At 38.9% G+C, this 18,325-nt stretch overlaps 1 protein-coding gene across 6 annotated transcripts in view; it reads left to right on the top strand.

Moving 5' to 3' along the window:
* The window catches only part of LOC126353935 (uncharacterized), a 340,432-nt gene that overhangs the window by 67,576 nt on the left and 254,531 nt on the right, over positions 1-18,325 (top strand). The window contains exons 2-3 of one of the 6 annotated variants that reach the window (XM_050003202.1): positions 12,721-12,924; positions 15,352-15,488. The exons of 4 other annotated variants lie outside the window; for them this stretch is intronic. The gene's annotated coding sequence lies outside the window, so the exon portion shown is untranslated. Of the gene's footprint in view, positions 1-12,720; positions 12,925-15,351; positions 15,489-18,325 lie in introns of those variants that run through there. One more of the 6 variants, XM_050003201.1, reaches the window with a different exon arrangement.

Genomic DNA, 18,325 nt, shown 5'->3' with positions numbered 1-18,325 from the left:
GACAATGAATTCACGGTGTTCTTATTTCAATTTCCAGGAGTGTATGTGAGAAAAGGTTGAGCTGAGTTTTACACAAGCGATGTTTTCTCAAGCTGATTTGTGAACATAAGCCTTTCAGTCTCAAGAAAATTTATTGTATGTGAAATGAGATGATGTTCAAGGATTCTGCAACAAACTGAAGGATATTGTTCTGTAATTTTGCAGGCCTGTTCCTTTACCCCTCTTATGCACAGGAATCATCTGCACTTTTTTTTCAGTCACTTGGGACTTTGTGCTGAGCGAGAGATTTGCAGTAAATGCAAGCTAGGTAAGGGAGAATGCTGTGGAGTACTCTCTGTAAAACCAAATTGGGATTCCATCTGTACCTAGTGCCTTATTTGCTTCTAAATATTTCAGTTGTTTCTGTACACCATAGAGTCTGTCTGATGGTCAAATGACTGTATATTTGTGTGATTTTGCTGCATGAACGATTTCTTGAATGCAAAATTTAAACTTTGGCATTCGTTTTACTATTTTTAACTGCTATGCCAGACAGTTCAACAAGGGACTGAGTGGAAGTCTTATATGCGCTTAGCATTTTTAGTTAGGACCAGAATTTTCTCTGGTTCTCTGCAAGATCTTTTGCTAAGGTATCATGGTGGTAGTTGTATGTTTTGCGCGTAGATCTTTTCACAGACGCACAAATCTCTATTAACCTTCACTTGTCATCATTTGTGCGGTCTCTTTTGAACTCAAATATCCTCTGCATCTTTCTAATTTTGTTATTAAACTATGATGGATCATTTCCATCCTTTATCCACTTACAAGGTGCATAACACTCCAGACATGATTTACAATCTTCTTAAACTTTGCCCATAATTCCTCTACATTGATCTTACCGGAAGTAAGTGATGTTAATTCACTGTCAAAGTGAGATGCTAACAATTGCCTGTCTCCTCTTATCTAGCAGAAACACTCTCCTAGCCTTCTTGTTTGGTGTAATAACTTTCATAACCATGGTTAATTGTTAGTTGTGATTGCTAATCCTCGTTTCTATACTGATATTGTCAGTTCAAGTCTAAGACATTTCCATTGTGTGTGGGCTGCTGAGCTAACTGCTCACAATAGTTTTCAGAAAATGTGTTCAAAAGCATTTTGCACGAATGTCAGTCAGTATCCCCTGCAATGAATCCATAGACATCCCAGTCTATACTCAATAGGTTAAAGTCACCTCCAATTAGTATTACATGGTCTGGGTATTTACGGACAATTGACGGTTGACTTTCTTTGAAGACTTTAGAACTGTCACATGGAAATCAGGTGGCCGGTAAAAACATTCACCTTTTATACGCAGCCAGATACTTCACTGTTGCAGTCCATCTCAACCTCAGTGGAGGTAAAATTTTTGTCAACTGCTATGAACACTCCCCTTCTATGGCCTCTAATATGTATTTCTGACGTATGTTCCATGACTTGCTAAATATCTCAATCTTTACACTTTAGGTTTTAATGAGCTCTTGATCTCAAGAATAATTTGAGCATGAGAGCTTTTCTGTAGGGCAGCAAGTTCAAGAAATTTTGTTTTGAATACTTTGACAGTTTACTGATAAAATTTTGACAGCCAAAATATCTGTACTCCGAATGTGCTCTGACTTCCTTTGCTGCATATTGACTGGTGAGTGTTCATCAGAGTGCACTGCTTAAGCACTCTGCTATCTGAGTAGCTGCTTCCTTCGTGTAATGCACCCCTGACCTATCAAGGAGAATCTTATAAATCCCCATCGGATAACGCATGTCTAGAAATCTACAGTCAAGACCATCACAGAGTCGATGAAGCCTTTGGTTGAGACTCTCCACTTAGCTCCAAACCAAAGGACCCAATCACCACTGGAAACAATGATGTAAATCGCGAGCTTGCTTGCACCTCGTGCCGAGGCCAGCAGTCTTCACCCTCTCCTCCTCCCCTCCCCCTCCCCCTCCCTATTCCCCCTCCCCCTCCAGCTGGCTGTATGAACTGAGGATGGCCTCAGAACCCATGCGACAGATGTCATTGGTGCCAATTTGAGCCACAACTTGCAGGCTACTGCATCCTGCATGTTCGATAATCACAGGCAGAGCCGCCTCCACATCTCGGATGAGGCTCACCAGGAGACTACTGAGTGCACATTGTCTTTCTTTCCAGCCGTGAACAATATCTGTCTAAGGGGCTTCACAACATGCCTAATGTTGGAACTCCCAATAACTAGTAAACCTCTCCCCTTGTGTGCCAGCCTGGATCCTACTGAAGCAGCAGCCACATATTTTCTTACAGGGTGAATGGGTGAGGCCAGACGACCAGTATCCACATTGGCTTTCCCCCTTGAGTGATGCAAATGCATTACCACCCTATGCTCACCCTGCATTGAGGGTGAATCCACCGCATCATGTACACTAGGAGGTGCCTGGTTAGCAGAGCCCATGGGCAAAACAAGTGACACTGGAGGTGTCCCATACAACACACCAGATTCTCCACTACCATTATACCCCAAGGCAACAGCATGAAGGTGACTGACCGTAGCCAGAAGTGCCTTGAGCTGTCCATGAACTGCAGCCAGCTCCTCAGGTGCCCACACACAGGATACACATCCTAACCATCCTAGCAAGACCAAATGAGGAGTAAACTATAAAAGCAGATAGAATCCCAGATATGCAGCTTGTTACCTTTCTGATGTATCACAAATAGGCTTTGATGCATTAATGAACTAGCTGTTCAGTGAGCAACTATTGCGTTACAGACTGAATGGATTTTTCCTTACAAAAATGTGAGAGGAAACATTTTAAACAGAGCAGCATGTGCTAAATTTAATAAATGTACTTTGAGGAAAAGAAGGAAATATATAAAGAGTTAACTTGTTACTCTGTACGATGACTGGTATGTTGTTGTATTAATAATAAATGAAAAAAGAAAATGGCATGACAGCTACCTTGTATTCATCTTTTATTTAAATTAAGATTTTTAATTGTTAAAAAGCAGATAGTGTTGAAACTAGTGGGGGCAACAATAAGAATGAAATCTTCATTTTCAAGGAAACACCAGTGTTCTGCCACAGCAAACAGTTGTCACCTTCCTAGCACCCAGCAGAGCTGGTGGTCAGAGACTGCTATGCAGCCAGTCCAAATATGATTGGCCTTAGTGCCCTTTAGTGTTTGTTCTCAGTTGCCTCCAGTACATTAAAATGCTCTGGGTAAAATAAAACTGCAGATCAGTTACTAAATCAATTTATGTCACACAAAAACATTCTGTGGAATGTTTTTGCTGGCTCTGATGCTTGTGGATGACTATTTTCCTTCCTTGTTTTATGGTAGAAGAAATAATCCTTTCTGTTAAGCCACTGATTTTCATTGAAATTATCTTTCAGTAGCTCCTAACTCAGGTCACTTGGTATCTCACTCTTTGTTTGTTATAAGGTAGGGTGACCAAATGTCCCGGAAAACCGGGATTGTCCCAGTTTTCATCCCTGTGTTCCGGTGTCCCACAAATTTGTTTCGGGACGCTCAAAAGTCCCGGAATTCAGTTTTTAAATACATTTCGTGAAACTTTCTCAAATTTTTTGATTTCGCTATATTAAAGGCAATACAACACAAGAAATTAGTTTATTTTAGCTTATTTGTCTAAAACCTCCATTGTCCCGTACTAGTAATCACAGTATCAGTATTGATACACTCAGGCAATAATTTACTTTGAGCGGTACTTTGGCCAACAAGTAGTAAGTTGTATTATTGTAATAGAGCTATGAAACCATCCGATTGTTGCGCCACTTACTCATACACTCATTGTCAGAACAGTGTAGTAGTTGATGTTTTGTCAGACAAACTGCAATAGCTTTTTTCTCATATTAGTGGTATTGTTGCTGCAGTACTGTAAAACGCAATGCCGAAACGTGCCTGCAAGGTCAGTGACTGTTATTCCAAGGAATGGAATTTCATTAAGAAAGGTCGTTTTGATTACGAAGCAGAGTGTTCCATATGTAACTGTTTTATTAGTGTAAGTCATGGTGGACGTTCATAGTTGATCACGTCAGGTCAAAGAAACACATTAACAGATACAATGCACTGAGCTGCAGTAAAACTACAAAATTATTTTGTGAAACATCAGTCAAGGAAAGAGACGAAAGTTTGAGCAGCCGAATTTACACTAGCCTACCACACAGTAAAACATCACCAAACTTATAGATCTAGTGATTGTGCTAATAAGCTCAACAGCATTATGTTTGATGATTCTTCCATTGCAAAAAAGTTTAGTTCAGCAAGAACTATAGTGTCAGCCTTAGTGAAAGGAGTTATTGCTCCCCAGAGCATAAAGGAAAACCTTGAATACATCAAAAAGTCTTCTTTGTACAGGATATCCACTGATGCCAACAATCATAAGGCCACTAAATATTTCCATTTGTTGTTCAGTTTTTCGATATTAATCAGGGATTTCAGACCAAACTTTTGAAGGTGAGTTTCCTACCTAATGAAACATCTGATGAAATTCAAGATTTTGTATGAATACTATCGAAATGTTTGATCTTGAGAAAAATAAATGAGTGGCATTTTGTGGAGACAACACCAACACAAACTTTATTGGTTAAAAAGACAAGGCAAATGCAACATATTTACCAAATTAAAGGAAACGTGGCGTGAACACATCGAAGGCATAGGGTGCCCTGCACGTTTTACACAATAGCGTGCAGACATCTGCTGACAGTTTAAGCTGTGATGTTGATCGTCATGAAGGTATACTCACACTTTTACATATATACTGTTATAACAGGGAGGCTTAAGAAGTTCTGTGATTATGTGGCAATTGAATATATGAATGTAATGTATCACTCAAAAACTCACTGGTTATCACTGTTTCCAGCAGTTGAAAGAGTAATCCGCCTGTTTGAACCGTTAGAAGATTTTTTCCTAAATGAAGACAAAGCCCCCAAAATATTGGTTCAGTTTTTCAGTAACCCTTTAAGTCAAGCCTACTGGTTATCACTGTTTCCAGCAGTTGAAAGAGTAATCCGCCTGTTTGAACCGTTAGAAGATTTTTTCCTAAATGAAGACAAAGCCCCCAAAATATTGAGACAAAGCCCCCAAAATATTGGTTCAGTTTTTCAGTAACCCTTTAAGTCAAGCCTACTTATGGTTCATTCACAGTCAGCTTAGCACTTTGCAGCATGGGATAAAGGAAATTGAGGGAAGCACGAAAAGTGTTATAGAAGTAAATGATGTTTTGAAAAATATTCTGGAAACTGTTACTAAGAAGAGAGAACAGCAGTTCATTTCTTTTAATGTTAAATCTTTCCTTAAAAGAGCAGAAGTATCAGAAGCAGCAGAAAGGAGTTTTAGAGAAGAAGTTAACAAGTTTTATGACACTTGTGTAGAATATCTCCGTGAGTGGAGCGCCTCATATTTACCCTCATTGCTGGTGTTTGATTGGATGTTACTGAAGAGAGTGCCAAAATGGGAAAGTGTTGAAGAGACAGTTTCTTATTTCAAGAGTAAAGAGATTGAAATCGATGATTCCATTCTCTTTGATCAGTTCAGCATACTGACAAATATTGTTGAAGAAAGTCTGCACAAGTGGAATGATGAAAAAAAATACACCATTGGAATGTCATGAGAAGTGGGTGAGTTTTTTTTAAAGCTGTGACTGTCTTCAGCATTACTCTGAGTTGGTAATAATTTGCAAGGTATTTATTTGCAATCCCAGCCCATAATGCCAATGTGGAAAGAATATTTTCGTTCATGAATATCCAGTGGACTGATGAAAGAAACAGAATGGAGGTGGACTCTCTTCAAGCAATCCTGCAGATCCTGTGCAACTACAAAATGGATTGTGCTGAGTTTTATCACTGTGTCTCAAAGAACAAAGACATGATCAAGAAGGCTGGAGGCAGTGAAAAATACCCTTTTCTCCAAGGACAGTCAATTCCATCTACAAGTGCTCAGTAATGTTAAAGCTCACGTTAATATTAATTGATTAAAAGTTGAATAGCTGTAAATTTTTGTAAAATCGTAATACATTTCTTTATTACTGTGTACGTTTATTAAATGTCATTAATTATACAAATAATCTAGATTAAACATTAATATTTAAAATTAAGAAACCTGGGTACAGGTGGAATGAGGTGTCCATTGGCACCCGGGTGAATGTGTTCCGGTTTTCACCGAAAATAACTTGATCACCCTATTATAAGGTACAATATGGATCCATGTGAACTGGTAATACATTGGCAACATTGTGTCTTCTTTATGGTGTGGGAAAGGCAAAAAAGCTTTACTGTGCATCATAACAAAAAGGCAAGGGATTTCACAATTTATGTTACTGACTTCTTAACGGCCCCCTGCCCCTCTCTCCCCAATATCCATGCACACACCAGACTGATCATGTCCAACCCATTTACAACTGCTGCCTCCTTCACTCGTAACTACATACCAACATCCCATGCAGTTATTGTCTTATTATTTATTTCTATTTCTGTATTCATTTTAATCTCATCCAGTTTTCATATTCATCTTATTTATGTCTTGATGTTTTACTACTGTGCTTCATGTAGCTTCATCCTACCTTCACTATACTTCATCAGGCTTTGTCTTTTTCCAGTTTTCAGAATATTCACATGTTTTGATGCTCTGTTACTAATTTTTATTTTTCCACATTCTATTTTTGCTCCTTCCATCTGCTTGAAAACAGAAAAGTTTCTGTACCCTTATACAGAACCCAGTCCCACATACTGTTTCCATGTTGCTGCTTAGTTTGTGGAATTCCTCCCAAATAGTGTGACCATCAGATTACACATCTAGAGCTGCACCAACTTTCTACAGTGATTCCATGTTTGAATTCTGTCATTCCACAGCCCTTACGAACTTAACCCTATGGAATAATATAACTGAGTCCTAAATCTTTTTGCACTACCTCATCACCACCTGTAAAATATTTCCACTCTGCTGTACCAATTCCTGCATCCCACCTGCAAATGCAGGAACGAGAGCAGCATGCACAGTGCCATATCAAAAACTGCCAAGTCTGTTCATTTTGTACTCTTACGTTAGACTACCACTATCCACCACCACTACAAAAACCGTCTATCAAATCTCCTCCACATTTGCCAGACCCCGTCTTGCAGAAGTAAATCTACTGCGCTCTCACAAGCTTCCTCCCACCGTCTTAACGAACCTAGTGCATAAACAGAGCTGTAACACAGTCATGAACCTCTCCTCCAAAAGCCTCATTTCAGAGGGGCCTGTCTTTTACCACATTTTTGCATTCAGTCATGCTGGGCTTGTTAAAGAGCTTCTCTCCTTCTCCCTAAAGTGGAAACACTGTTTTGCTGCCAACCCAAAACTAGAACTGAACCCTGCATTACTCAGTACACTCTTCCATCTAACTGTGATACTACAATATATCCCTCCTCTCCCCCTTCAACTACCAATTAGGTGAAAATGTTTTGGGTGTGAAATTTATGTAGTTTTGGTAGCCCATATCTCAACTGTTTGCATTTAATCTTTCTGTATGTAGAAAGAAGAGTCTTCAGCTTCAGAAGCTATGTAGTTTAATTTTTGACCCTTACCTGCTTATGACAGATAGAAAATTGCTCACAGTTATTACTCTTCATACACATTGTGTATGCTTAAATGTGACATTAATGAATAAACAGAAAGATAAATGAGTGAAAACTTTTTCTGCCCATAAAAATACAAGTGTAGTTATGTACGAATAAACTTCAAGCATTAAGCAGCAATAAAACAAATTAAAATCCAGAAAGTTAGTACTCTAAACACCCTGTACAACTGAAAGGACTATATTTCACATCAGACTGAATAAATTGCTAATACTGTCTTGTTCATATTCTGAGTAACTATATTGGCTTCCTTATGTTGATGGTGCTTTTTTTTATTTTTAAATATGTGTTGCGCTGGAATTGGTCTTCTCAAAATTTTTTGAACTCAGGCCAAAGTGGTGTGTTGCAGCTGGTGCTGCTGGTACCAGGGTTGTTGTAATTTAATCTGACCCAAAAAGGTTGGGTTTTTAAACCCATTGTAAAAAAAAAATCAATAAAACCCAACTATATTTAATACAAAAATTTAATTAACATACAAAATGTTACATAGTTAGCCTTACATGAATTAAAAGGAGCCATCATATTTATTGAAGGCAAATATGTTGTGTCACAAGAATTTATTTTATTAATATTGTGTTTTAACTTTTCTTGCAATTTAATTAATGCAGCTAAAATAACATTTACACTTCCAGAAAAAACTAACTTGATGTAGAATTGTACTGAGAGTAAAGAACAATTAACAACTTTTTGGAAGCATGCAGAAATTTGTAGATTTTCACCAGTTTCTCAGTTCTTTTCTCTCCTAATTTTTTTATTAATTTTGTCCAAATGAGCCTGTAGATGGACAAGATTCTTTCAGCAGGTGCATTGCTGGCAGGGCATGGAAAGGGGCACTAATAAAGGAGTTGTAAGACTGGGTTATTGTTTTGAGTAGATTACTAATAGGAATTCATATCGAATTGTTTACTCATAAATATTAAGAAATTTAAAAAAGCAATAAATTCCAATTTTATCTTCTTTTCCTTTTTTAAACCCCTTTTTTTGCTTTTTTTTCTTACTAATCCTGGCTGGTACACTCAGTTCATGTATGTGTAATACATCAAAATGGCAAACTGGTGTTGGTTGCAACACCCATCAAGGATGGTAACTGCGAGGAATTAATCAAGAAAACTGTGTGCCATTTGGAATCAAGGACTGTATGCTGCAATATTAGAACATTGTCCTGGATAACCTGAGCTAGAATCTTATTTGGTAGATGTTTTTAAAACACAAGACCCAGAAGAAATTATACAATACAAACAGGGGGTTTATACTGATAGAGAAGTTATAGAGATGCATCAAGCAACTGTAGAAGAGATTATAGAGAAAGTGGTTTTTAAAAAAGAAAGTAAATAAAAATCATGGCCTGACAAGCCACCATTTTATTTCAAAACACCAGTTCATATCTGAGGCAGGTGAGAAAATCTTGCAGATACTTATATGGTGATGGTGACTGTTCTTTCGGACGTGTCCAAAAGCCTGAAGCCGTCTGGAACGAAATTAGAATTATATTAATACCTTCAGCTGCCAACGGGCACTGATATAGAGCAATGGGGACAGGTGAAAATGTGTGCCCCAACAGGGACTCGAACCCAGGATCTCCTGCTTACATGGCAGATGCTCCATCCATCTGAGCCACCGAGGGCACAGAGGAAAGCGCGACTGCAGGGACTATCTTGTGCACGTCTCCCGCGAAACCCACATTCTCACCTTGTATGTCCACACACTGCATTCATAGTGTGCCATCCCAACACACTCATTACTCGTGGAGGACGTTCTTACCAAGTCCCGTAAGAACAGACACCATATCCATATAAGTATATAGTTCAAAACAAAGATTCCAAGACTTACCAAGCGGGAAAGCGCCGGCAGACAGGCACATGAACAAAACACACAAACACACACACAGAATTACGAGCTTTCGCAACTGGCAGTTGCTTCGTCAGGAAAGAGGGAAGGAGAGGGAAACCCACATCCTTTCATTTTTCCCTCTCCTTCCCTCTTTCCTGACGAAGCAACTGCCAGTTGCGAAAGCTCGTAATTCTTTGTGTGTGTTTGTGTGTTTTGTTCATGTGCCTGTCTGCCGGCGCTTTCCCGCTTGGTAAGTCTTGGAATCTTTGTTTTTAATATATTTTTCCCATGTGGAAGTTTCTTTCTGTTTTATTTACATCGTCATTAAGTATATAGTTCTGGCAACACTGGCTATGACCTTCTTCCTCTGTGCAGTTGCACACATATTCCCCGAACTCTTACAGGACTTGGTAAGAATGTCTTCCACAAGTAATGAGTGTGTTGGGGTGTAAGCAGGAGATCCTGGGTTTGAGTCCCAGTTGGGGCACACATTTTCATCGGTCCCCGTTGATATATATATCAATGCCCGTTAGCAGCTGAAGGTATTAATATAATTCTAATTTCAATCTTGCAGATGGTTATTAGCGCAATATGTTAGCTGGAGAGCAGGCGACTAATGTGAAATGCCTTTATCTTGTAACCTGCATCTTGACTTGAAAAAAATCTCTCTCTCTCTCTCTCTCTCCGCTCCTCTCCCCCCCCCCCCCCCCCTTTCCAAAAATTGGCATCCAGGTATACCATGTGTGCCTCATATAAGTGCATTTTCCTTTCTGGTGTGTTGCTGAGTGCTGAAAACTCTGCAATAGGCTACTTCTGTGCACACTACTAAATGAGAGCACTTTTGTCTTTTGTAAACCACAGATATTGTATTGCGTTTTACATACAAGAAAGTCTTCAAACAATTCTATCTGGTTGACAAGTATATTTCGACAACATTTGCAACGAACCGAGTTACAGTTTATAGCACACCCTACTCACAAGTTACTTTTGTTCTGTGGCTTTCTTAAGCTACTTTTGTTCTGTGACTTTCTTAAGCACTGTCAAGGGTGTCTTCTTCCAAGGGGGCCCTCAAAACTTCGAAGTGGGAATCTGCTGCACAGGGAAAATATCAAGTACAGCAAGTGTGGGCAAATGCAAGCTGCCACTGGCAGCACCCCATCCAGTAGCTACTCCACCTCCCTTACCATTTAATCAACATGCTCAGACAATAAACCACACAGCCAACAAGTGTGGCCTACTTTCCAAACTACAGTAATTAAATGTGCTTCAGTAGTCTATGATCATCATTTGACAGTCGTAGATCCGCTGTGCAACATATAGCTTCAACAAAATGGTATTTTACACTATACATGCCACACCTCAGACGTGTTGTTGTCTCCATTACAAAATTCACAAAACTGTTATACGAATAAATTTTGTCAGAAAATTCTTAGCTAATCCTTTACATATGTCAGGTTTATTAAATACTAACTGTACCCGACATGTGTTGCAATGCCACAGAAAGAAAAACGGTGTTTGGTCTCATCATCTGTTTATTAAAGTGCTTTTCTATACAACATATTTTTGTTTTTTCCTGCCTGGTGCATACACAAATCAAGCAGGTTTCGGAACATATGAGCAAGCCATATACAATTGTCCATCAGAGAAGCATGGATTTTCCAAATTTAGTCTGTATATTTGTAACAATTGTCCCTGCGCCTTGTTGGTCGTTGCAAATGCAAGTCACACCAGAAACTGCAAGTGATTGAACTCAAATGGCATATGTGTTATAATCATTGAGATGTGATAAGAAACATTTACATTTCCTTTTCATTTGTACGTAACAGCAAATCTCAGAAAGTTCTTGGCCAACTGATTTGAAATAGTGATACAATGTTGCATTGGAGTACACCCAAGGTTTGATACACTTTTTTTAAAAAAATATGTTTACAAAATGTAAACATTGTGAATAGCTTTAGTAGAACAGAAATAATAAAACAAAATACATGCCTGACACAGCAGTGTCTCACCCATCTCAGTGTTTGTGACTTAAATCTCATGAACTATATGTCACACAGTGATATAAATTTGCCCACACATTTAGTGATGTTTGTGGATACTGTGTGCAAAATATATTGTGAATAGAGTTAATAGTAATGAAGTAATACATTAATATGTCGTGCCTGATGCAGCAGTTTTTACAGCATTAACAGCATAAATGTACTAAGTGATGACATTTTTCTCTGTCATCATTTTGTGGGGCATGTCAATGAGAATTTTTTCTTTTTTGTAAATGTTTACAATTATAAATCATGTATAGTTTGATGCCAGTCACTAAGTACTCTCATTCTCATTGATGGATGAATGAATCTGCATGTATTCATATGATGGCATCTCATTGTTTATGACACCATATCTCGTGAACTGTGTGTTTAAATAAATTAGTTAGATGCACTCTTATATATAATTTCTTCTGTTCCAGCACCATGAGCTTAAGTTGTTTAGGTTTATTCTTTCAGTTTACATAACGTACCATCACTTTAATGAGAAACTATAACCTTTCATTGTAACTCTGTTTCTGTTTATATTCAAGACACCATCAAATATTAGCACATCTTATTCGTTGTTTATTGTATATCCACTTAAGAGAGGTAACATGTATGATCCTCTTACTTAAGAGCCTCTATCAAGATATTGATATTGTCGTTGCAATTGCATGGAACTATTTGTGATATTCACAAAGCAAGATCAGTAAGACAGCATACAGCTACCAGTCCTGCTTCGTCAGCTCTCGTGTTGAAACATTTGCCAATTCACCACAGAAGTCTGCTATGCAATGTGCACATGAAGTGGGGGTTAGCAGTACAAGTGTACGAAGAATTCTGTTAGCTGCACAGTGGAAAATTTACATTCCACAATTACTGCACACGATTAATGATATTGATCCCGACCACTGAATGCAAGTTTGCGAATGGTATCAGCAAATGGTAACTGACGATGATCAATTTGGGACGGAGGTAGTGTGGAGTGACGAGGCACAATTTAAACTTAATGGAACCGTGAATTGGCATAACATTGTGTACTGGACACTGGAAAATCGGCATGTTTATGTGGATAAAGCAGTCAATCTACCAGGGGTTCATGTGTGGTGTGGACCATCATATAGGGGCTTAGTAAGACCCTTTTTCTTTGATGCTACTGTCACTGGAGAAATGTACCTGGAAATGTTACAAACATCAGTTTTGCCAGGTTTACGTGTGCTTTATGGAGCTGATAAGAGGTCTTCTACCAACAGGATGGAGTGCCACCACACTACCACATGGTCACCAGATCTATCACCTATGGACCTTTACTTGTGGGAAACCATAAAAGATAACTTCTATCGATGTTAGCCATGCATGCTGGAGGAACTTTGCCAGGAGATTACAGCGATATGTGCAGCTATCTCCTCTGTAACATTGACTGACGTGGTTGCAGCGAGCGCTCGTCATTTTGTTATGTATGTAGCTGCCAACAGTGAACATTTTGAACATTTAAAGTAATCTTGTGTTAAACTGAAGGTGGTGCAACATGTGTGATCAATTATTAAATGTAAAATACATACATAAGTAATACTTTTCTTTCCATAAAGTGTATATACATTTTTCTGGTGGACTCTGTATTTAAAGATCTAATTAGTAATGTGTTCTTATTCAGCAAAAAATGTTGTTTAAGTATACAAAAGCAGGATCTTATAAGGTAAGAGCACTTTTTGAAAAAGTTATCCAGTTAACATTCTGGCATGCATGTAGATGGTGAAAACTAAGACCTCTGTCTAAGAGAAGCTGAAGAACTGTAATGAAAGAAATCGAGTTGAAGCTTTGTACATGTTGATCCAAGCTATAGTTGAACCTACTCCAAAAATGGCATTGGATTCAGAAATGGTTGTGTGGGGACCATCTCTGAATCTGGTACGTTTGACATGGAATGACCCTGGTGCTTGATTAATGTTCTGTCACAGGATCCAACACTGTCTCCTCAAATTCTACTCTCGAAACAAATCTTTGTTGAGAATGTTTGCCGATTGTCTGTGGCATGAATAATCCAATTTCTTGTAATTTCCTGTATGTGCTGATAACTTTTTTCCAGTTCACAAGATACATACTATGAATCTTTTCTCTGTACATTTGTACGACTTTCTGGGCACTGCATGCTGCAACATCATACATTAAATACATGTCTTCAGTTTTTTTGTAATGAGAAATGCTATACCTTTTACAATCAGTCAACTCCTCTGTGAATACAGTCTAGGCAATAGTGTATTGTTTTTCAAGATAGTGTTATGGTTGTCAGTTTTCAGGCAATTGCTTTAGTGTGAAGCATAAGCAGTTTACAAACATTTACTTCACAAACATTGTTCATTCGAGACCTTATACTGCTGAAATACACTCTTCCAACCACTTGTTTCTTTTCTCAAAATACTCAGTTCTACCCTTTATTGTTGCTATTATTTTGACCTGAAGGGATTGTGGCATCCTGTATTAATGAACCACATAGAATACCAAATATACAACAAAATAGTAAAACCAAAGAAATAAGTCATTGGTGTCAACATGTATATGTAAGACCTCGTCGTCTTTTGTGTGTTTTGAACTAATATAAAGTTCTCGTGTTTCCATACAAATCAGTTTGTCATAAAGCTGCGATGTTTCGATGACTGTTGCTTCCGCCATCTACTGGCAAAGTGTTGAAATGGCATCTTGGTTGTCCTTATACAGGTGCTGCAGTGAGTTGAGTTGTCCTTGCCATTGACCCAGCACAGGCTGGAGCGGTTGAGGGAGTGTGCTTGAATCCCAGCACATTCAGTCAGATTCCAACTAGCACATTGTACAGATATCTCTCAGCTCTGAGTGCTCACAGTGTGTTATGGTCAGTAACACGTTCGAAACAGAACTTTATTAATCACCACCATCTCTGTTTCTGAGGCTGTTATTAGCCCTAAATTTGATGGTTTCCTTTATTGTGCTGTCACAAACTACATTTGATTAAAAAGCACTCTTGTTCATTCAGAATCCAACATGCAGCTTTTTTTTCCCAAACTGTGCTCAGTGATTGCCAATTTGTCACTCTGCCTCAGACCTGATGTGCTCCAGCAGGGGCCTGCTCCATGTACCATAGCCCAAGCTCACACTGAATGCTGTAGATACTGTATGTGCACATGCATGCACATCCCCAGATGAAGAAGATAGTAATTATCTTTGAAAATTTGAGTTTTAACTGTGATTTGTCTCAGAAGATTTTGTATGTATATCACAGTTGTTCTGGAACATATTTCGCACACACTGATATAACTAGTACTGATTATGAGAAACAGCTGGTGCATAAAGGCCAGGCTGTTTTAAAGGGATCCAGTAGGCTACAAAGCATGGTGATACTTTTGGAGTGATATCCTAAGTGAATATTTAATCAGACACGAGCTGATTTGAAAATTGTGTTTCCTTGTCTCTTTGTGTTCTGACAAGTTTACATCCATGAGCACTTCCTCACTATTGATCCATAGATTGAATGGTGTATCTAATGCAATCTAATGTAATGAAGTAAAGAACAAGCATATTTTATTAAATGGATTTATACCTGTTGGAATTGAATATTTCAGCTTACGTTTTGACAGCATAAGAAGACTACTGTATCTCTCAGGATGATAAATAAATTTCAGACACTGTTTGTAGTACCTTAATGCTGTTTGTATACTTTTCATGTGTTACACAGCAATTGATATTCCTTTGAATACTCTTCATTCAAGCATTGTGCCTAGATTGAATTGCTTATTTCTTACATGTGTATATTCCGAAGTTAAATGCATTATATATATCCTCAATAGATGACTTGTTCAAATATTTACACTACGTGATCAAATCACATGTTGAAAACTCTGTTCTTCCCTTAGGTCAGAATGGTCTCTACTACCTTTCACAAAGAATTTGTTACTTCCTTAAGCAGTAAAAGTGTACGAAATTGGTCCATAATTTGAAGAGTCGACCTTGTGGTGGCTTTGAAGATACTGAAGGCTCATTGGACAAACAAGTTAGTTACCTTTGTTGTAATAGCTTACAACACTTGTTGAATTCTTGCTACAGAGCACACAAAATAACCTAGACCATAGCTGTGCAGATGGCTTGGTAGGGGAGGGGACAACAATAGTTATGGAGGCTTTGTTGTGAACAACCATAGCATGTTGGAGGAGATGCAGATTGACAGCTGAAGCATCTGCACAAATGTATATCTTCCATAACTTGTAAGCTGCAACTACTGAGTCTGCGAATGGTAATATCAACTTTTTATGTAAGTATGATAAATAATTTGACAAATGTAGATGTTAAGATTCAGTAGTTCCTCACTAGAATACAGAAAAAGAACAAGCCACATAAACACAGGATCATCCAAAGCAAAAACAGAAGGATCATGTGCTGCCAGAAGGAAATCTCGTAAAACAAAAAATGTGTCATAATGACCAACACAACTTACTGTGGTAATGACAGTGTAAAATAAAGAAAATATCGCACATGGGGATTGTGTGTCATCCCCCTGATAACCATTTCAGCATCCGCCCCTGGTAGCAGAGTGGTCAGCGTGACAGAATCTCATACCTAATGGCCCAGGGTCGATTCCCGGCTGGGTCGGAGATTTTCTCCGCTCAGGGACTGGATGTTGTGTTGTCCTTATCATCATAATTTCATCCCCATCGACACGCAAGTCGCTGAAGTAGCATCAGCTAAAAAGACTTGCACCAGGCGAATGGTCTACCCGACGGGAGGCCCTAGCCACATGGCATTTCCATTTTTACCATTTCAGCATCATTACCTAAAAATAAAATGTTAATTTTGCTCTTCTTCTGGTCTTTCCGAAGTAGTGAAGCCTGAGGAAGTACTTATAGTTATTATATGAGCATGGGGTCTTTTGTTTTGGAAATTTCCGGAGGAACACAACACACTGAATCTGCAGCTATGAGAGCTGTTGTAAGTGGAGAGGAAGGAAGGAAGGGAAAGGGAAGGAACTAATGATATTAGCTGCAGTGAGACTTTATGCAGGGTCAGTAACAGTGAGTGAAAATGCATGCTGGGCTGGAACTTGAACCCGTGACCCCCTAGTTACCAGGCAGTTGCGTTACCCGCAGTGCCACCTGGACACAGTGTTTATTGCAAAAATGCAGACCATGCTCCTTGGCAGATTCTCACTCCCACGCAATGCCACCTATCTGCTGTCCCCATCCTACTTTCTCTGGAGGTCGAACATAAGTGTACATCCGCATTGAAGGTAGTGGGTTAATTACCTGTAGAGGTGAATCAGTTGTATGAATGCATGGTAAAACTTGCTTACATTTAACTCATAATGTAAAAAGAAATTGGTCAAATCTAGAACATGGAACTATTCACACATATTTTATTCAGCATAATTAAAACAAACTTTGCTTCATATCATTATCAACTCTCTGCCAAGACAAGAAAATTTTTTTCTTACCTTTATTATGGGATACTTAACCAACCACTGTTTGTATTTCAAGATGGCTTTCGTACTGATGAAGCTTTCAATCAGCAGTAGGTTCCCACTCCTTGTTTCACATATCCTGCAGATGTGTGCTGTTTCATTTAGTTTCAACACAGTAGAGAGATAATTTTTACCCAGTGTCCATCCCACAGAAATCAGCTGAAGACAGCAACATTCTCTGCTGCCAAAATAACTGGTGATGCAAGGCAGTTCGACACTTGGGAAGATTGCTAACATTATCAGTCATAATGGGTTTTTGAAATGTTGTCTACATCTTTCTTATGTCTTTCATTTTTGCAGTCTGTATGTATAATACTGAATACTTTTTCTGTAATACCTTTTTTTGTAAGTTGGGCAAGCCATTGCTCACCCAAGTAAACTTATTGTTTACATTTGACAGCAAAAAAATTAGTTGCTCCTTAAGAATTCTTAAGTCTGGCCATCTACACAATCTGGCAACACTATAATACACACATCAAAAAAAGTTTTGCATCACCTCAGTTCTGATAGTGCCGGTACCTGTACAGAAAATTGTAATAGAGATCAATGTAAACATCATTTCTGGCCTTTTTATTGCTTATGAAAGCCGCACATTGCATGTTGTACCACTATACAGTGAGACCTTCAAAGATGGTGGTCCAGATAGCTGTACACACCAGTGCCTCTAATACCCAGTAGCACATTGTCTTGCATGCCTGTATTCGTCATGGCATACTATCCACAAGTTCATCATGGCACTGTTGGTCCAGATTGTCCCATGCCTCAACTGTGATTTGGCGTAGATCCATCAGAGTGGTTGGTGGGTCACATCGCCCATAAACAGCCCTTTTCAGTCTATCCTAGGCATGTTTGGTATTTGTGTGTGTAGAATGTGCTGGCCACTGTAGCTGAGTGATGTCGTTATCCTAAAGGAAGTTATTCACAAGATGTGCACAATGGGGGCATGAATTGTCACCCATGAAGGTGAATATCTCTCCAATGTGCTGGCGATATGGTTGCACTATCGGTCACAGGATGGCGTTCACGTATCGTACAGTTGTTACGGCACCTTCCTTGACCACCAGCGGCGTACATCGGCACGACATAATACCAACCCAAAACATCAGGGAACCTCCACTTTGCTGCATTCGCTGGACAGTGTGTCTAAAGCATTCAGTCTGATCGGGTTGCCTCCAAACACATCTCCGATGATTGTATGGTTGAAGGCATAGGTGACACTCATCAGTGAAGAGAACATGATGTCAATCCTGAGCGGTCCATTCGGCATGTTGTTGGACCCATCTGTACCATGCAGCATGGTGTCATGGTTGCAAAGATGGACCTCGCCATGGACGTTGGGAGTGAAGTTGCACATCATGCAGCCTATTGTTCACAGT

This window comes from Schistocerca gregaria, chromosome 3 (assembly GCF_023897955.1).
Source record: "Schistocerca gregaria isolate iqSchGreg1 chromosome 3, iqSchGreg1.2, whole genome shotgun sequence".
In the NCBI taxonomy this organism is placed as follows: domain Eukaryota; kingdom Metazoa; phylum Arthropoda; class Insecta; order Orthoptera; family Acrididae; genus Schistocerca; species Schistocerca gregaria.
The sequence above is the reverse complement of the archived record's forward strand: the minus strand, read 5'-3'. Positions and strand labels throughout refer to the sequence as shown.